Source organism: Coffea arabica, chromosome 4e (genome assembly GCF_036785885.1).
Source record: "Coffea arabica cultivar ET-39 chromosome 4e, Coffea Arabica ET-39 HiFi, whole genome shotgun sequence".
Taxonomy (NCBI): Eukaryota; Viridiplantae; Streptophyta; class Magnoliopsida; order Gentianales; family Rubiaceae; genus Coffea; species Coffea arabica.
The window spans coordinates 42,618,901-42,634,103 of record NC_092317.1 but is presented as its reverse complement, the minus strand read 5'-3'; the positions used below and the strand labels follow the sequence as shown (position 1 = coordinate 42,634,103).

General features: G+C 36.3%; 1 non-coding gene across 1 annotated transcript; it reads left to right on the top strand.

The window, feature by feature from the left end:
• The first annotated feature begins 13,706 nt into the window (after positions 1–13,706).
• LOC113743117 (small nucleolar RNA R71) lies at positions 13,707–13,814 on the top strand. Its single transcript, XR_003461002.1, has one exon. It is a non-coding gene; the product is annotated as a small nucleolar RNA R71 (small nucleolar RNA).
• Positions 13,815–15,203: the final 1,389 nt, after the last annotated feature.

Genomic DNA, 15,203 nt, shown 5'->3' with positions numbered 1-15,203 from the left:
AATTTGTTCAAGACTCCGATGTAAATAAGTATTTAACTTTGTTTTTGAAGTGTATTCCTTTGAGATGTTATGCTTTTATGGCTTTGGTGAACGTTTCATGTAACCGTTAGACGATCGGGCGAGCACGGCATTTGGAAAAGAAAAAAAATTTCTGGCGGGAAAATTCTTCAGAGAATCCGGCTGCATATCCGGCCAGTTCTTGGCCGGATGGACAGGGGAAGTTGAAAAATTTTAGATCAGCTACTGCCTCGAATCCGGCTAGTAATCTGGCCGGATTGTGACGTGGCCATTTCGCTTCATTTTTTTGTTTTCGTTTCTCTTTTCGTTGAAGTGTTCAATCAATGTCCCATTTCACCGTATGATTTGGTAAGTTACATTTGAGCTTGGTGGTCTTCAATTGTTCATTTTCTTAGGCTTCTATCGCGCGTAATATAGGGTTTATGTGATTCGTCTCCGTAGTTCTGGCGAGAGTTGGGCAGGCAGTCCGCTAAACCCTTTGGTTCGCCTTAGGGGGAGGTGGGGCTGTCACAATGAACCATTACCAAAGCATAAATATCTGCTAACACTGTCCAAAAGGTAAATTTGAAAATGGAAAAGGTCAAGTTAAATATCCTACAAAAAAAGATTAAAAACAACAAACAAATCAAGAAGTAATGAAATAGCCATCCTAGAGATGAAACTTCAGGCATCATCTTCATCTTCATCGCCATCATAAGATGGAGGAATGTCTAGGTGTTATTCGATTCTCTCCAAGCGAGTATCCATTCTTTCCAACTGATACTCGACGTCATCCAAGTGAGTGAAGAGCCGCTGCCAATTCGATTGTGACGGTGGAGGAGGAGATGCAGCAGTAGAAGGTCCGGCTTCCTCTTAACCATGTCAGGCCTTTTGTCGCCTTTCTCGCATAGGTTGAGGATTATGCTCCATACCAATACTAAGATGGCGAAGGGAAGAAACTGATAGCTCGGTTCTAGGTTTTACAAATTCCCAAGTTACTCCTTGCAAGTTAATGTTGAACCGCTCGAACACCAAAGAAAGCAGACGAGGAAATGCCAATTTGAATGAAGTAGTCTGCCGCCTCGCCGTAGACCTTATGTGGCTAATGATGATGTTTGGCTGTGAAAACCCGAGAAAATTTTTGTGTAAACCATGTATGTATTATATCCATTTTCGCCATTAGAACTATTATATACCAATTAATAGATTAATTAAATGTCTAAAATTTAATATTTCTAAAATGAACTATACGAACCAAATAAAAACATGGTGTATATACCGTAAGTTGTATGAATTGAACATATTATAGTGAAATGAGCTACATGTCTAGTTAATTTCCTAAAAAAATAAATCAAATGTGTGAGAATTTATGAGATTAAGGAGATACAAATAAGATTAGGAGTTAACGAGTGAATTAAGGAAACAAAATTTTAGTTTAATAAAATAGATGAAATATTGGTAAAAGACTAAACTAAACTGGAATTGTGAGGGAATTACCATGCAGCTTTGAGAGTTATCTGATATTAGAAGTGGAATGGTGTGGGAGAGCTTGGGGATTTGGACACCACCAACTGATGAAGCTGGGTGATCAGTTACCTAGTTATTATCGACCGAGAGAGAGTGAGATAGAAGGTTGCAACCAGTGAGAGAGTTCTGCATTTTCTCCTTGGACAGTAGCAACCGAGGAAAACAGAGAGCTAACCATTCTTTCTTCTAAACACAAACACCGAGAGCTAGGCCAGTGATAGGCGGAGGAGGAAACTTTGTTAGTTTCATTCCTGGTCAGTTATCACCGAGAAGAAGAGGGCAAGCAAAGGCAGTTTGAGGAAACCGAAGCTAGGAGTTGGAACAGTCCACAGTTACGGTGTTCTAAAGGAAAAGATGAAGTAGCTGTGAACCAGAAAATTGACTCAAGACTCGAGAATAGTTCCTTTGGATAATTGGTGAGTGTTGTCGAATGTATATGCCTTATTGGTTATGTTTCTTTAAATGAATTTATGTGAAAAATGTGCTTGTTTTGAATATTGCTAGTGATTTACTGTGGTGTGTATATCAATGTTCCCTCGCCTTCATAGTCGGGAGTGTACTTTATTGCACTCGATTTAGTTGAGCTCGAAAGTTGATTATTGATTGAATGATACTGTAAATGTGCATGAATGTAAGCCTTTGGCTGAATTGGGCCACAAAATCCTCTGTTCAACGAACTATTCGAGCCAACAAGGGGTTTGGTCAGATAGGACAGTAGCTTTGGATAAATGTTTTGGTATACTCGAGTACTACCTAGAAGTTGGGAGATTACTGAATTGATTGTTGAATGTAGGGGATTGTTTATTGTTTCAGAGGACATAAGGGGGTGAATCGGCGGAGTGAATGCAATGATATTGAAATGAATGTTCAATGACAATGAAATGAGTGTCTCTTGACACTGGAATGAATGCTCAATGACATTGAAGTGACTTTAATGCAAGCACCGTATCCTTTTAAAAGTGATTGTACAGTGAAATGTGTACCGTTTGTTTAATTATAATGATTTAAGTGTTTATTAATTGTTACTTGCTTGGCAAACCTCACTGAGCTTTAACTCAACCTTTTAGCTTTGTTTTCCTTACAGGAGCTGGTGGTTGAGGATCACTCGAGGGTTTTAGGAAGTTAACTTGGAGATCTTGTGTTTGTGAATCTTTTAATATTTTTTTTTAGGTTGAAACTTTTGTATTGAGTGAAGTATTGTATAAGATTTGAATGGTTGGTTGTGGTTATCTAAATGTTATCTCTGGAATTAATGTAAGTGAGTGAGCCCTGGCAAGAGCCAGGCAGGCTATCCGCTAACTTCTAGGGTACGCTTTAGGAGAAAGTGGGTCATCACAGGTGGTATCAGAGCTCTTAATGAGCTCACACCGGGAGAGGATTCTTGGATTGTGGGGTGTGGCCTATTAAGTGTAAAATGAACTATCATTGTTGAGGAAAAATTAGATATGTACGTCGGATAGGAGTCTCAAATGTGGATGATTTACTCTTGGGACCGGCCGGCTTGAGTTGTGAATTATTCTACTTTCGGATTCTTGTATCCAAGTATTAAAAAAAAAATTCAAATATTGGTATATTTGTAAATTTGGAAGGATTTAGTATATTGCCTTATGATATGATTAGGGATCATGATTAAATTTGGAAAAATAGAAACGAAGGGACCAAATCTAGCTTTTGAAAGTTAAAAGTAAAGATCCAGTAGTGAGATCTTAAAGATTAGTGCAAATTCTACTTTCAAGATGAATAATTTTACAATGGATTATATGTCATCTCTTACCCAAAAATGTGAGTTTAGACTTAGAAATTTGAGTGAAATAGTAGTTTAAGTAAGAACCAGGTGCATCCTTTCGGCAGTGTGTTTGAGGGCATCGAATGACTATTCATTGTGACTGTTCAAGAACTTACTTCTATCTGGATCGAGTGATACTAGTTCAAATGGAGTGGTACTAGTTCAAATGAGTAAAAGACAGAGGCTAGTATTAACAAATGATAGAGCTCATATTAAAATGAAAGAAATGAGGAAATTCACAAGGATGTGACATGACAGGATTCTACAGTTGGAAACTAATATGAAAAAGGAACCTATGGAAGTAGAACCAGACAAAGAAATTGGGTCTAGTGGGACTGTCCAAAATTAGATTAATGAAAGTTAAGTTGAATCTAAACTAATGGTTGAGCTAGTAGCTGTGTGGTTATGATAATTTATGTGTTATTGAATTGCTTCCTTCTTTGTGTGTGTTTATAGAAAAAAAAAATTAAAGTTTGAGATGTATGGAGAATATCGGATTGTATTTGTAAATTGCTTGGCTTTCAAAGTTGTATAAAGTTAGTGTGCAATGTAACTTATATTGTGTAAATGTAATTGATGATTATGTGTTTATTTTATTATTAAGCTGTAATGTTTAGCGGTCCTTGGGACTAAATAATTACTAACTTGAGTATATGGGAGTGATATTTACCATTTAATATATAAATTGGTAGTGAAACATGGAAGCTGGGCCGCGATGACGTGGTCGTAAACCTAGACAACCTCAGGAGCAAGTGGGAGAACGGGAACCTGTGGTTGAACAGAATCAGGAACAAGGAACTAATGTAGGTGACCCAGTAGCTACTGCATTAAACTGGATGACCGATTTATTAGAACGAATAGTACCTCAACAGGGACAAAGGGTTGGAAATGAAAATCAACTGAGGGGTCGGGAGGAAGGAGAATATAAAGCCTTAGAGAGGTTCTTAAAATTTTACCCACCTAAATTCTCTGGTGGTTTTGACTCGGAGATTGCTGAAAATTGATTGAAAAATATGGTTAACATATTTGATACTTTGAAATACTTGAAGGTAAGACAGGTAAATTTTGCAGTATTCCAAATTGAGGGGGCGGCTCGGTCCTGGTGGAATGTTATTCGAGCCAAGTGGGAGAGGAAGAGAGTCCCTTGGACTTGGGTAAATTTTACCAGGGAATTTTACCAAAAATATATTCCTCCGATAATCCAGGAAAAGAGAGAGGATGAATTTATAAGGTTTCGACAATGGACGATGAGTGTAGCTGAGTACGAAACTCAGTTTACCAAATTATCAAAATTTGCTCCTGAGTTAGTTATCATCGAGCAGAAGCGAAAAGGCGATTTATACAGGGGTTGAATTTGGAAATACAGGAAGCTTTAGCTGCCGCACCAATAAGCACATTTGGGGAGGCTCTTGAGAGAGCTCAGAGGATAGAAAATGCTAAATCTCAAATGAAAACTTTTCAGGCTAGGAAGAGGGGCATACCTAGCAACAGTGCACCCCTATCCCAAAAGAAGTTTGAAAGAATCTCGGCGGGAGGAGCTCAGCTGGGAAAGGAGCAATATAGGGGTTCATCTCGAGAAGGACAAGCGACGACCCCTCGTTCAACATGTAATTATTGTGGGAAAGGGAATCATACTGAAAATGATTGTTAGGTGAAGGGACGAAAATGCTTATTTTGTGGAAGTTCAGAACACCTAATTGGTAGTTGCCCAACTAGGATACCACGAGGTATTAACACCCTACCACCTGCACCTCGACAAATTAATGATAAAGGAAATTGACAAAGAATGCCAGCTAAAGTATATGCTTTAGATCAGCAGCAAGTGCCAGAGACAATTGAGGTGGTAGAAGGTATCATCCCCGTCTTCAACTGCCTAACTAAGATTTTGATTGACTCTAGTGCGATGCATTCGATTGTAATTGTTGATTTTATAAATAGAATTGATATGAAGTTTAACAAACTGCCTTGTGAATTAGGAATTAAAACCCCACTAGTGATCACAGTTTGGTAACCAAAGTGGTGTATGAAAACTATGAGAACTATAAAATAAAATGCGAAAGGAATACCCAGAACTCTTTACAATGAAAGGTACGAATTTCGAGGACGAAATTTTTTTGAAGGGGGAAGTATGTGAAAACCAGAGAAAATTCTTGTGTAAGCCACGTATGTATTATCTCCATTTTCGCCATTAGAACTATTGTATACCAATTAATAGATTAATTAAATATCTAAAATTTAATATTTCTAAAACGAACTATACGAACCAAATAAAAACATGGTGTATATACCGTAATTTGTATGAATTGAACATATTATAGTGAAATGAGCTACATGTCTAGTTAATTTCCTAAAAAAAATCAAATGTGTGAGAATTTATGAGATTAAGGAGATACAAATAAGATTAGGAGTTAACGAGTGAATTAAGGAAACAAAATTTTAGTTTAATAAAATAGATGAAATATTGGTAAAAGACTAAACTAAACTGGAATTGTGAGGGAATTACCATGCAGCTTTGAGAGTTATCTGATATTAGAAGTGGAATGGTATGGGAGAGCTTGGGGATTAGGACACCACCAACTGATGAAGCTGGGTGATCAGTTACCTAGTTATTATCGACCGAGAGAGTGTGAGATAGAAAGGTTGCAACTCGTGAGAGAGTTTTGCATTTTCTCCTTGGACAGTAGCAACCGAGAAAAACAGAGAGCTAACCATTCTTCCTTCTAAACACAAACACCGAGAGCTAGGCCAGTGATAGGAGGAGGAGGAAACTTTGTTAGTTTCATTCCTGGTCAGTCATCACTGAGAAGAAGAGGGCAAGCAAAGGCAGTTTGAGGAAACTGAAGCTAGGAGTTGGAACAGTCCACAGTTACGGTGTTCTAAAGGAAAAGAGGAAGTAGCTGTAAACCAGATAACCGACTCGAGAGTAGTTCCTTTGGATAATTGGTGAGTGTTGTCGAATGTATATTCCTTATTGGTTATGTTTCTTTAAATGAATTTATGTGAAAATGTGCTTGTTTTGAATATTGCTAGTGATTTTTTGTGGTGTGTATATCAATGTTCCCTCGCCTTCTAAGTCGGGAGTGTACTTTATCGCACTTGGCTTAGTTGAGCTCGAAGGTTGATTATTGATTGAATGATACTGTAAATGTGCATGAATGTAAGCCTTTGGCTGAACTGGGCCATAAAACCCTCTGTTCAACGGACTATTCGAGCCAGCAAGGGGTTTGGTCGGATAGGACGGTAGCTTTGGATAAATGTTTTGGTATACTCGAGTACTACCTGGAAGTTTGGAGATTACTGAATTGATTGTTGAATGTAGGGGATTGTTTATTGTTTCGAAGGACATAAGGGGGTGAATCGGCGGAGTGAATGCAATGATATTGAAATGAATGTTCAATGACAATGAAATGAGTGTCTCTTGACACTGGAATGAATGCTCAATGACATTGAAGTGGCTCTAATGCGAGCACCGTATCCTTTTAAAAGTGATTGTATAGTGAAATGTGTACCGTTTGTTTAATTGTAATGATTTAAGTGTTTATTAACTGTTACTTGCTCGGCAAACGTCACTGAGTTTTAGCTCAACTTTTTAGCTTTGTTTTCCTTACTGGAGCTGGTGGTTGAGGATCACTCGAGGGTTTTAGGAAGTTAACTTGGAGATCTTGTGTTTGTGAATCTTTTAATATTTTTTTTAAGGTTGGAACTTTTGTATTGAGTGAAGTATTGTATAAGATTTGAATGGTTAGTTGTGGTTATCTAAATGTTATCTTTGGAATTAATGTAAGTAAGTGAGCCCTGGCGAGAGCCAGGCAGGCAGTTCGCTAACTTCTAGGGTGCGCCTTAGGAGAAGGTGGGTCGTTACATCGGCAATGGAATTCGAGCGTAGGAGGACTCCCGATTATGAAACATATAATCAAGAAAATAGATATCACTTTTACGGACCTCTGTATGACCCATTTTTTTGGGTATGACATTGTGCGCCATCATATAGATAATGAGATGATGGCGAAGTTCAAAGACACTCGCCAACATAATCTCCTTCCTTGAAAACCTAAAAGGTTGGTACTCCAAACTAAACCTATTCATGGCGTGGAAAGGATCCCACCGCCTATTAGGTGCAACAGACCCCTTCTTCAAGTCAACCGCCCGGCCTTAGTTGTTACATCCCAAAATGGCAGCTAAGCGCTCTCGCGACAAAACAATACGTCTCCCTTGCACCCATGATTCCACCATCTCACCACTGTGATACTCTTTATAATCAATGTTGGCGAAGAACTCTCACACCGAGTCAGGGTAGAAGTGAGTTGGTAATTTGAGAATCGGCGCCCAATCAAGTTGATTAAACGCCTCCGAGATGTGATAAACCATTTCAATTTCTGCACTCACATGCATGTCTCAGAGGAACTCCAAATTAGCATGCGCCTCATGTCACTCTTGATTTCAAAAACTAATGAACTCGGCACTATCAAAAACGGTAGTTTTAGCACTACGAGAAGTACCCTCCCCTTGTTGTCTCCGCACCGGTTGAGATGAAGGTGACCTCTCTTCTTAACTTTCTTCAATATCCTCACTCACCTCCATTTCATCGCTACTAGAGGATGAATAGACAACTTGCTTTCCTCTTGCCATAGTACCTAAGAAAAGAGTTTCAATTATCCACATGTACTAAGACGCATTACATATTTTTGACAATAAAGAATCCCAATTGACTCAAATAACCATAAAGACATATCTCCATGTCATAAAAAATTAAATAAACATATTCCAATGACCGCTATTATGACATACGAGAAATGACATATTAAAAACGTCAAAAATTGCTAAAATCACCAATGTGTCAAAATAGGCTACAAATATATCCCAATTAGTGATATTAGCCCTAATCATGATTATAGCAATTGATATTTAGCAACAATATTGCACATTTAACTATAAACAGGGTTAAACAAAAGTTATCCCAATAACTCACAAAATTCATCAAAATTACTCACTATACACAATACACATGCTAAAACATTACAACTAACCATTTTTAATCATAATCATCTATCACAAATGGCTCAATAACATTTCAAGCTAATTTTTCAATTTTAGCCAAATATAGCAAATTTAAATTTTAAAAAACTAATAATCCATCAATTTGCTATATTTGAACATGTAAACATACTTAAACAACCTTATTAAACATAATGGAAGCCACAAATATCAATATATATCATCAAAAATTGGAAATTAAAAGATGTCAAAAAACTCAGGAAATTAAAAAATATCAACTTCTAAAATACCAAGATTTGATAAAGAAACTTATCTCAATCACGTAGATGGATGATGTTAATGATACAAAAATCCCTATGAAAGACTCTCCAATTGACCCCAATTGCTTGGATAAGAGTTGAGAAACCCTAGTCTCGAATCTCCTTAAAACCGATTATTGAGGTGTTTTTGTTGGATTTTAATCGGTCAGAAAGGCTATATGATGCTCAAAAGGTATTGGGTTGATAATTTTTAGCAAAGATATGGAGCAAAAATAGAATTTTGTGAATTGTGTGTGAGTGAAAGAAAGAAAACGCGGTTGGAAGAAGAAGGTGAAGAAGAAAACTGAAAAAGAAAATCACGTTTTAAGGCTTTTTACCAACAAGATAATATGTGACTTTACAAAACGCGCCTTCAAGTCACATTTTGCTAAGTCACATTTTCTTCATATTTCTTGTAGAACTAAAAACGCGACTTCAAGAATACGCGATATCAAGTCATTGAAGTCGCATATTCTGTTTTGTCCATGCAGAATTGAAAACGCGCCTTCATGTATACGTGACTACATGTCGCGTATTCAAGTCGCGTTTTCTGCATTAACTTTGCAGAAATGAAAATGCGATTAGGGTAATATGCGACTTAAAGTCGCGTATTGCTACAATCCGTGTTTTCTTCTACCAAATTTTGCAGAAATGTTAACTTTTGAAAATTACACATGATATCCCAATTACTCAAAATGCATCCTAACATGCACATATAAAATGATCAAAACATGCATTTTACCCCCTTTTAATAGATCAAATACATCTTTAACGCAAATTGAGGGGTTAAGTTTCTTGATCGAATTTCACCCTTTTCACCTCAAATGGTCATCTCTGCTTCCGTTTGCTGATCCTATAACACAAAAATAACAAACTAATTTAAATACATGTATTAAACATAAAATCATATCAAATTAACATATATAACTTAAACATTGGGTTGCCTCCCAACTAGCACTTTTGTTTATGGTCGTTGGCTCGACTTAAAAGATTTGAATCTTTGAGTTGAAGAAGAGTCACCCAAAGGAAGAGTCCTTTGGGAATGATTTCCCCCACCAAGTAGAATTTTAACCGTTGTCCATTGATCTTGAATCATTCGTTTGTTGCATTAACCACTTCAACGACCCCCTAAGGAAATACTTAAATAATTTTGAATGATCCCGACCACCTTGATTTAAGTTTTTCAAGAAATAACTTAAGGCGCGAATTGTATAAGAGAACCTTTTACCCCACCTTAAATTGTTTGGGTATAAGATGCATATCATGTCAATATTTCACTTTATTTTTATAGATCTTGGCATTCTCATAAGCATTTAGACGGTGTTCCTCGAGTTCACTCAATTCAAGTAGTCTCCTTCCACCTGCAAGACGAAAATCCATATTAATTGATTTGATAGCCCAATATGCCTTATGTTCAATTTCTACCGGCAAATGACAAACTTTTCCATATACTAATCGATACAGCAACATCCCCAAATATGTTTTAAATGCCGTTTGATACGCTCACAATGCATCGTCGAGTCTTCTTGCCAAACTTATCTCGAGTTATTCACCGTTTTCTCCAATATGAGTTTGATCTCTTGATTTGCCAATTCCGCTTGTCCATTCGCTTGTGGATGGTATGGAAGTGATATCTTGTGCCTACAATCATACTTAAGCAACAAAGAATCATGAAGACTTGGTTAATGTAAGAACAAACTCGTCCGAAAAATTCTCCTTAATTAGAACTTGATCATTGATCGGGATATACTCTAATCACGATAAATGATTTGCCACAAGGTTCTCCGATCCCTTTTTGTCTTTAATCTCTACATCAAATTCCTACAATAAGAGAATCCAACGAATTAGACGCGATTTTACATCTTTTTTATGGAGCAAATATTTAAGAGTTGAATGGTCCGTATAAATGATAACTTTAGATCCTATTAAATAGGATCTAAATTTATCTAAGGCAAATATCACCGTCAAGAGCCCTTTCTCCATGGTCGCATAGTTAATTTGTGCTTCATTGAGCACTTTACTTGCGTAATAAATCACATGCAACATTCCTTCCTTCCATTGACCTAACACAGCTTCGATTGCATAGTCACTTGCATCACACATCAACTCAAATGGTAGCGACCAATCCAGTGATGTTATAATCGGTGTTCAGGTCAACTCCTTTTTCAACCTATCAAAAGCCATTAAACATTTATCATCAAAATGAAATAGGGTATCTTTGCACAGTAAATCATATAATGGCTTAGCTATCTTAGAAAAATCTTTAATGAAACGTCTATAAAAGCCCGCATGTCCAAGAAAGTTTCTAATCCCCTTGACATTGCTTGGAGATGGCATTCACTCGATTACTTCTATTTTAGTTTTGTCTATCTCAATTCCCCTTGTGAAAATCTTGTGCCCTAAAACGATTCCTTTTTGGACCATAAAATGGCACTTCTCCCAATTCAATACGAGGTTTGTCCTTTCACATCTCTGCAAGATCAAATCCAAATTATAAAGACAATTGTCAAATGATGAACCGTATACTGAAAAATCATCTATAAAAATCTCTATAATTTTCTTAATATAATCAGAAAAAATTGCCATCATGCATCGTTGGAATGTGGCAGGGGTATTGCAAAGGCCAAATGTCATCCTCCTAAAAGCAAATCTGCCATATGGGTAACTAAAAATGGTCTTTTCTTGATCTTCGGGAGCTATTGCTATTTGGTTATAACCTGAAAATTCATTAAGGAAATAATAAAATTCATAACCAGCAATACGTTCCAATAATTGATCAAGAAAAGGTAGTGAAAAGTGATCTTTTTTAGTGACTGCATTTAACTTTCTATAGTCTATACATACTCTCCACCCTACCAAAAGTCTAGAGGGAATGAGTTCATCATTTTTTCCCCTTAACTATGGTAGTTCCACCTTTCTTTGGGACAACATGAATTGGACTAATCTATACACTATCCGAGATAAGAAAGATTATATCTGCTTCTAACCACTTGATAATTTCTAATCTTACCACCTCTTTCATATTCGGATTTAGCCTTTTTTGCAATTCGACCACCGATTTGCAATTGTCCTCCAAAAGAATGTGATGCATGCATATGGACGGGCTAATTCCTTGAATGCTGGAGATGGTCTATCTGATAGCCTTCATGTGCTTCCTTAAAACCTTTAGCAACTTATTAAATTTCTCATCTTCCAAGTAAGCACTGACAATCACGGGTAGAGTCTCATTTTTACCAAGAAACTCATATTTCAAATGGCTAAGAAGTGGCTTGAGTTCAAACCTTGGAGCTTCTATCTCCGAAGGTGGTGGAAGTCCCTTCCCTTGTCCAAGGCTCTCGTACAAATGCCCTTTCTTATAAGGAGGTTGTGCATCTAAATATTAGGTCAATGCTTCAATTTCTTCATCGTATTTCTCTTGCATCCTTGTACTTGTTGAACAAAATTCAAGAGGATTGAAATCAAGATTGACTCGATTCAACTCTTGGGTTAGCAATTCAAGAGTGCTAATTGAACAAGCATGATCGGTAAAAGAAGGGTACTTTTTCATTTCATTCAAGTTAAATACTACCTCTTCTTCTCCTATTTGAAATTTGACTTTGCCATTTTTAATATCAATAATAGTACCCACAGTTGCCAAAAAATTGTCTACTTAGAATAATTGGCATAGACATATCTTCCTCCATATCTAATACCACAAAATTCACTGGAATGATGAATTTTTTTAATTTTAATCAACACATTTTTCGAAACTCCCAATGGATATCTATAGACTAATTGACTAATCGACTAATTGCAAAGTAATATTAGTACGTTTTAATTCATGCAAAGCTAATTGTCTAGTCACCGTTAGAGGAATTAAGGATACACTTGTACCAAGGTCACATAATGCTTTCGAAAATTCGATATTACCGATAGTGTAAGGTATAGAAAAACTCCCTAGATCCTTCAATTTTTGTGGCAGTTTGTTTTGTATGATGGCGCTGCACTTTTCAGTTAATGCTATCATTTCATGATCCTCTAATCTCTTCTTTCATGTCATAATCTCCTTGAGGAACTTGGCATATGAAGGAATCTATAAAATAGCATCAACGAAAGGAATATTAATATGCAATTATTCAAAAATTTTGACAAACTTATCAAAATTTTTGTCAAGTTTATTTGGCTTGAGTCGTCTAGGAAATGGAACCGCTAGAGGTATCAGAACGGGAGTGGAGGATGTAGGTTGTTCTTCTTCCGATTTTTCTTTACCACCTTCCCCCACACTTTCCTCTTGCTCTATTTGCTTATCTCCTAGTCTCTCACTTCCCTTGTTCCCTTTATTTTCTACCACCGGAGGATCTTCTAGTTATTTACCACTACAAAGAGTAATGGTCTTGACGTGTTTTTTCGGATTCACCTCCGTTTTACTAAGCAACTCCCCTTGATTTCGATTATTAATAAAGTTGGCGATTTTACCAATCTAGACCTCTACGTTTCTATATATTCTGGTCAATTGGTCCAACCGCCCCTCTAGCTGTTCGAATCTCTCCGACGTGCCCTTTTGCCAATTTTTTCACCGCAATCTCCCAATCCGATTTGGTACTCATCTGTTGTTGCCTTGGTTGGAATCCCGACAGATTAGTCGGCCTTTGTGGGTTACTTTGATTTTTTTACCCAAAATTTGGATGATTTCTCCACCCTGAATTGTAGGTATTCAAGTATGGGTTGTTTTGAACATTCCTATTGCAGTTATTAACATATTGAGCCTGCTTAAAATCAACACATTCATTAGTATCATGTTCTCCTCCATATATGAAACAATTTACATGCATATTGGAAGAAGAACTTGTACCACCTCTGGCTTGTCTATTCAACACTTTCATCATATTGCTCATTTGAACACTAAGCATATTGATGGTGTCAATTTCAATCATACCTGCTTGCCATCTTGGATTACCTCTTTAATTAGGCCATTCATAGTTGTTTGCCGCCATTTTCGCTATCAAACTTTGAGTTTCTTGAGGTGACTTTGCCATCAAATCTTCACTTGTGGTTGCATCGATAGTAGTTTTAGTAGAAAAGGATAAACTATTATAAAAAATTTGTAGAATTAGCCAATCGAGAAGTCCATGGTGTGGACAATTCCGAAGCAAATCTTGAAACCTTTCCCATGTTTCATATAATGACTCACCATCAAATTGACTAAAACTAATAATATCCATTATAAATTTAGCCGTTTTACCAGGTGAAAAATATTTATTCAAAAACGACCTAAAAAAATCATCCCAAGTAGTGAAAGTGTTAGGGGCATGAAAATGTAGCCAAATTTTAGCATTGTCTCTTAATGAAAATGGAACAATCTTAACCTTATAGCATCTTCACTAACTCCATTCATTTTGATTGTATCACATATCTCCAAAAATGTGACTAAGTATCATTTGGATCCTCTACGGCATTACCTCTAAATTGAGATTGTTGCACCATTTGGATTAATGATAGTTTAATTTCAAAATTATTAGCGTTTACCGTCGACTGTGCTATAGTTGTTTGAGATCCTTGGGTTCCCGATAGAGCAAAATTCCTAAGAACTCACCTATTTGCTTCATTTTTTGCCATTTCCTCTTCAAAAGGTAACTTTATTGCAATTCCCTCTATTTGTTGTCGAACCTCTTCTCCTTCTTGTTGCTGTGTATGCCTTATTTGTTGACTTAGTGTCCTTTCAATTTTCGAATCAAAAGGTGCTACTACTCGTAAAGTCCGATGCATACACTACAAACAAAAATAAAGAAATTATGTAGAAGTATTTCACAAAACTACAAAAAATTCTAACTTAACTAGAAACAAAGTTTAACTAACTAATATAGAGAATGTCTAAATTAATAAAACTTGGTTGGCCTTAATATTGCCGCTTCCCGGCAATAGCGCCAAAAACTTGATGAATTTTTTATATAAGTACAAGTTTAATTCTGAATTACACCCGTTTTACTGCAAGCATACAGGTCAAGATAGTAGTTAGGGTTTATATTGGGTCGATACCACAGGGAGCAACTTTGCAAGCACTAGATCCTTACTTACTCTATTATTTAGACTAATGATAGATTTAAGCAAGAGAATATGTAATTACTACTACCTAACTAATCTTAACTAGATATTTGCAAGGCAATAATGGAGAAAATTCACTAAATACTCGAGTCTAAGGATATAGATTCTACTTATGATATAAAAGACACAAATATATAGATTTACCTCTTGTTACAACTATTATTTAACTAGGGATTCATTTCCAATCTTACCTAATCTCATTTTCATGATAAATTGACCTAAAATAGACTAGTTTTCCCTATTCTAATAGTAAATAACTAGATCTACTCTTGTTTCCTTCATGAAATGCAAGTTTAATCCACTTAAGTGTACCTCTATTCTCATGAGTCTACTACTCAAGATTTATTTATATTGTTCCATCATTATTACCAACTTTCATTGAATAATAACAACTAAAAACTTGTTATTGGTGATCAAACAATAACAAGTGATAGGCATGCACAAATAAACAAGTTAATACAAGGTGTAATAAGTGTAAAATATATTCATTTCATATCGAATAACCATAAGTTTCATCT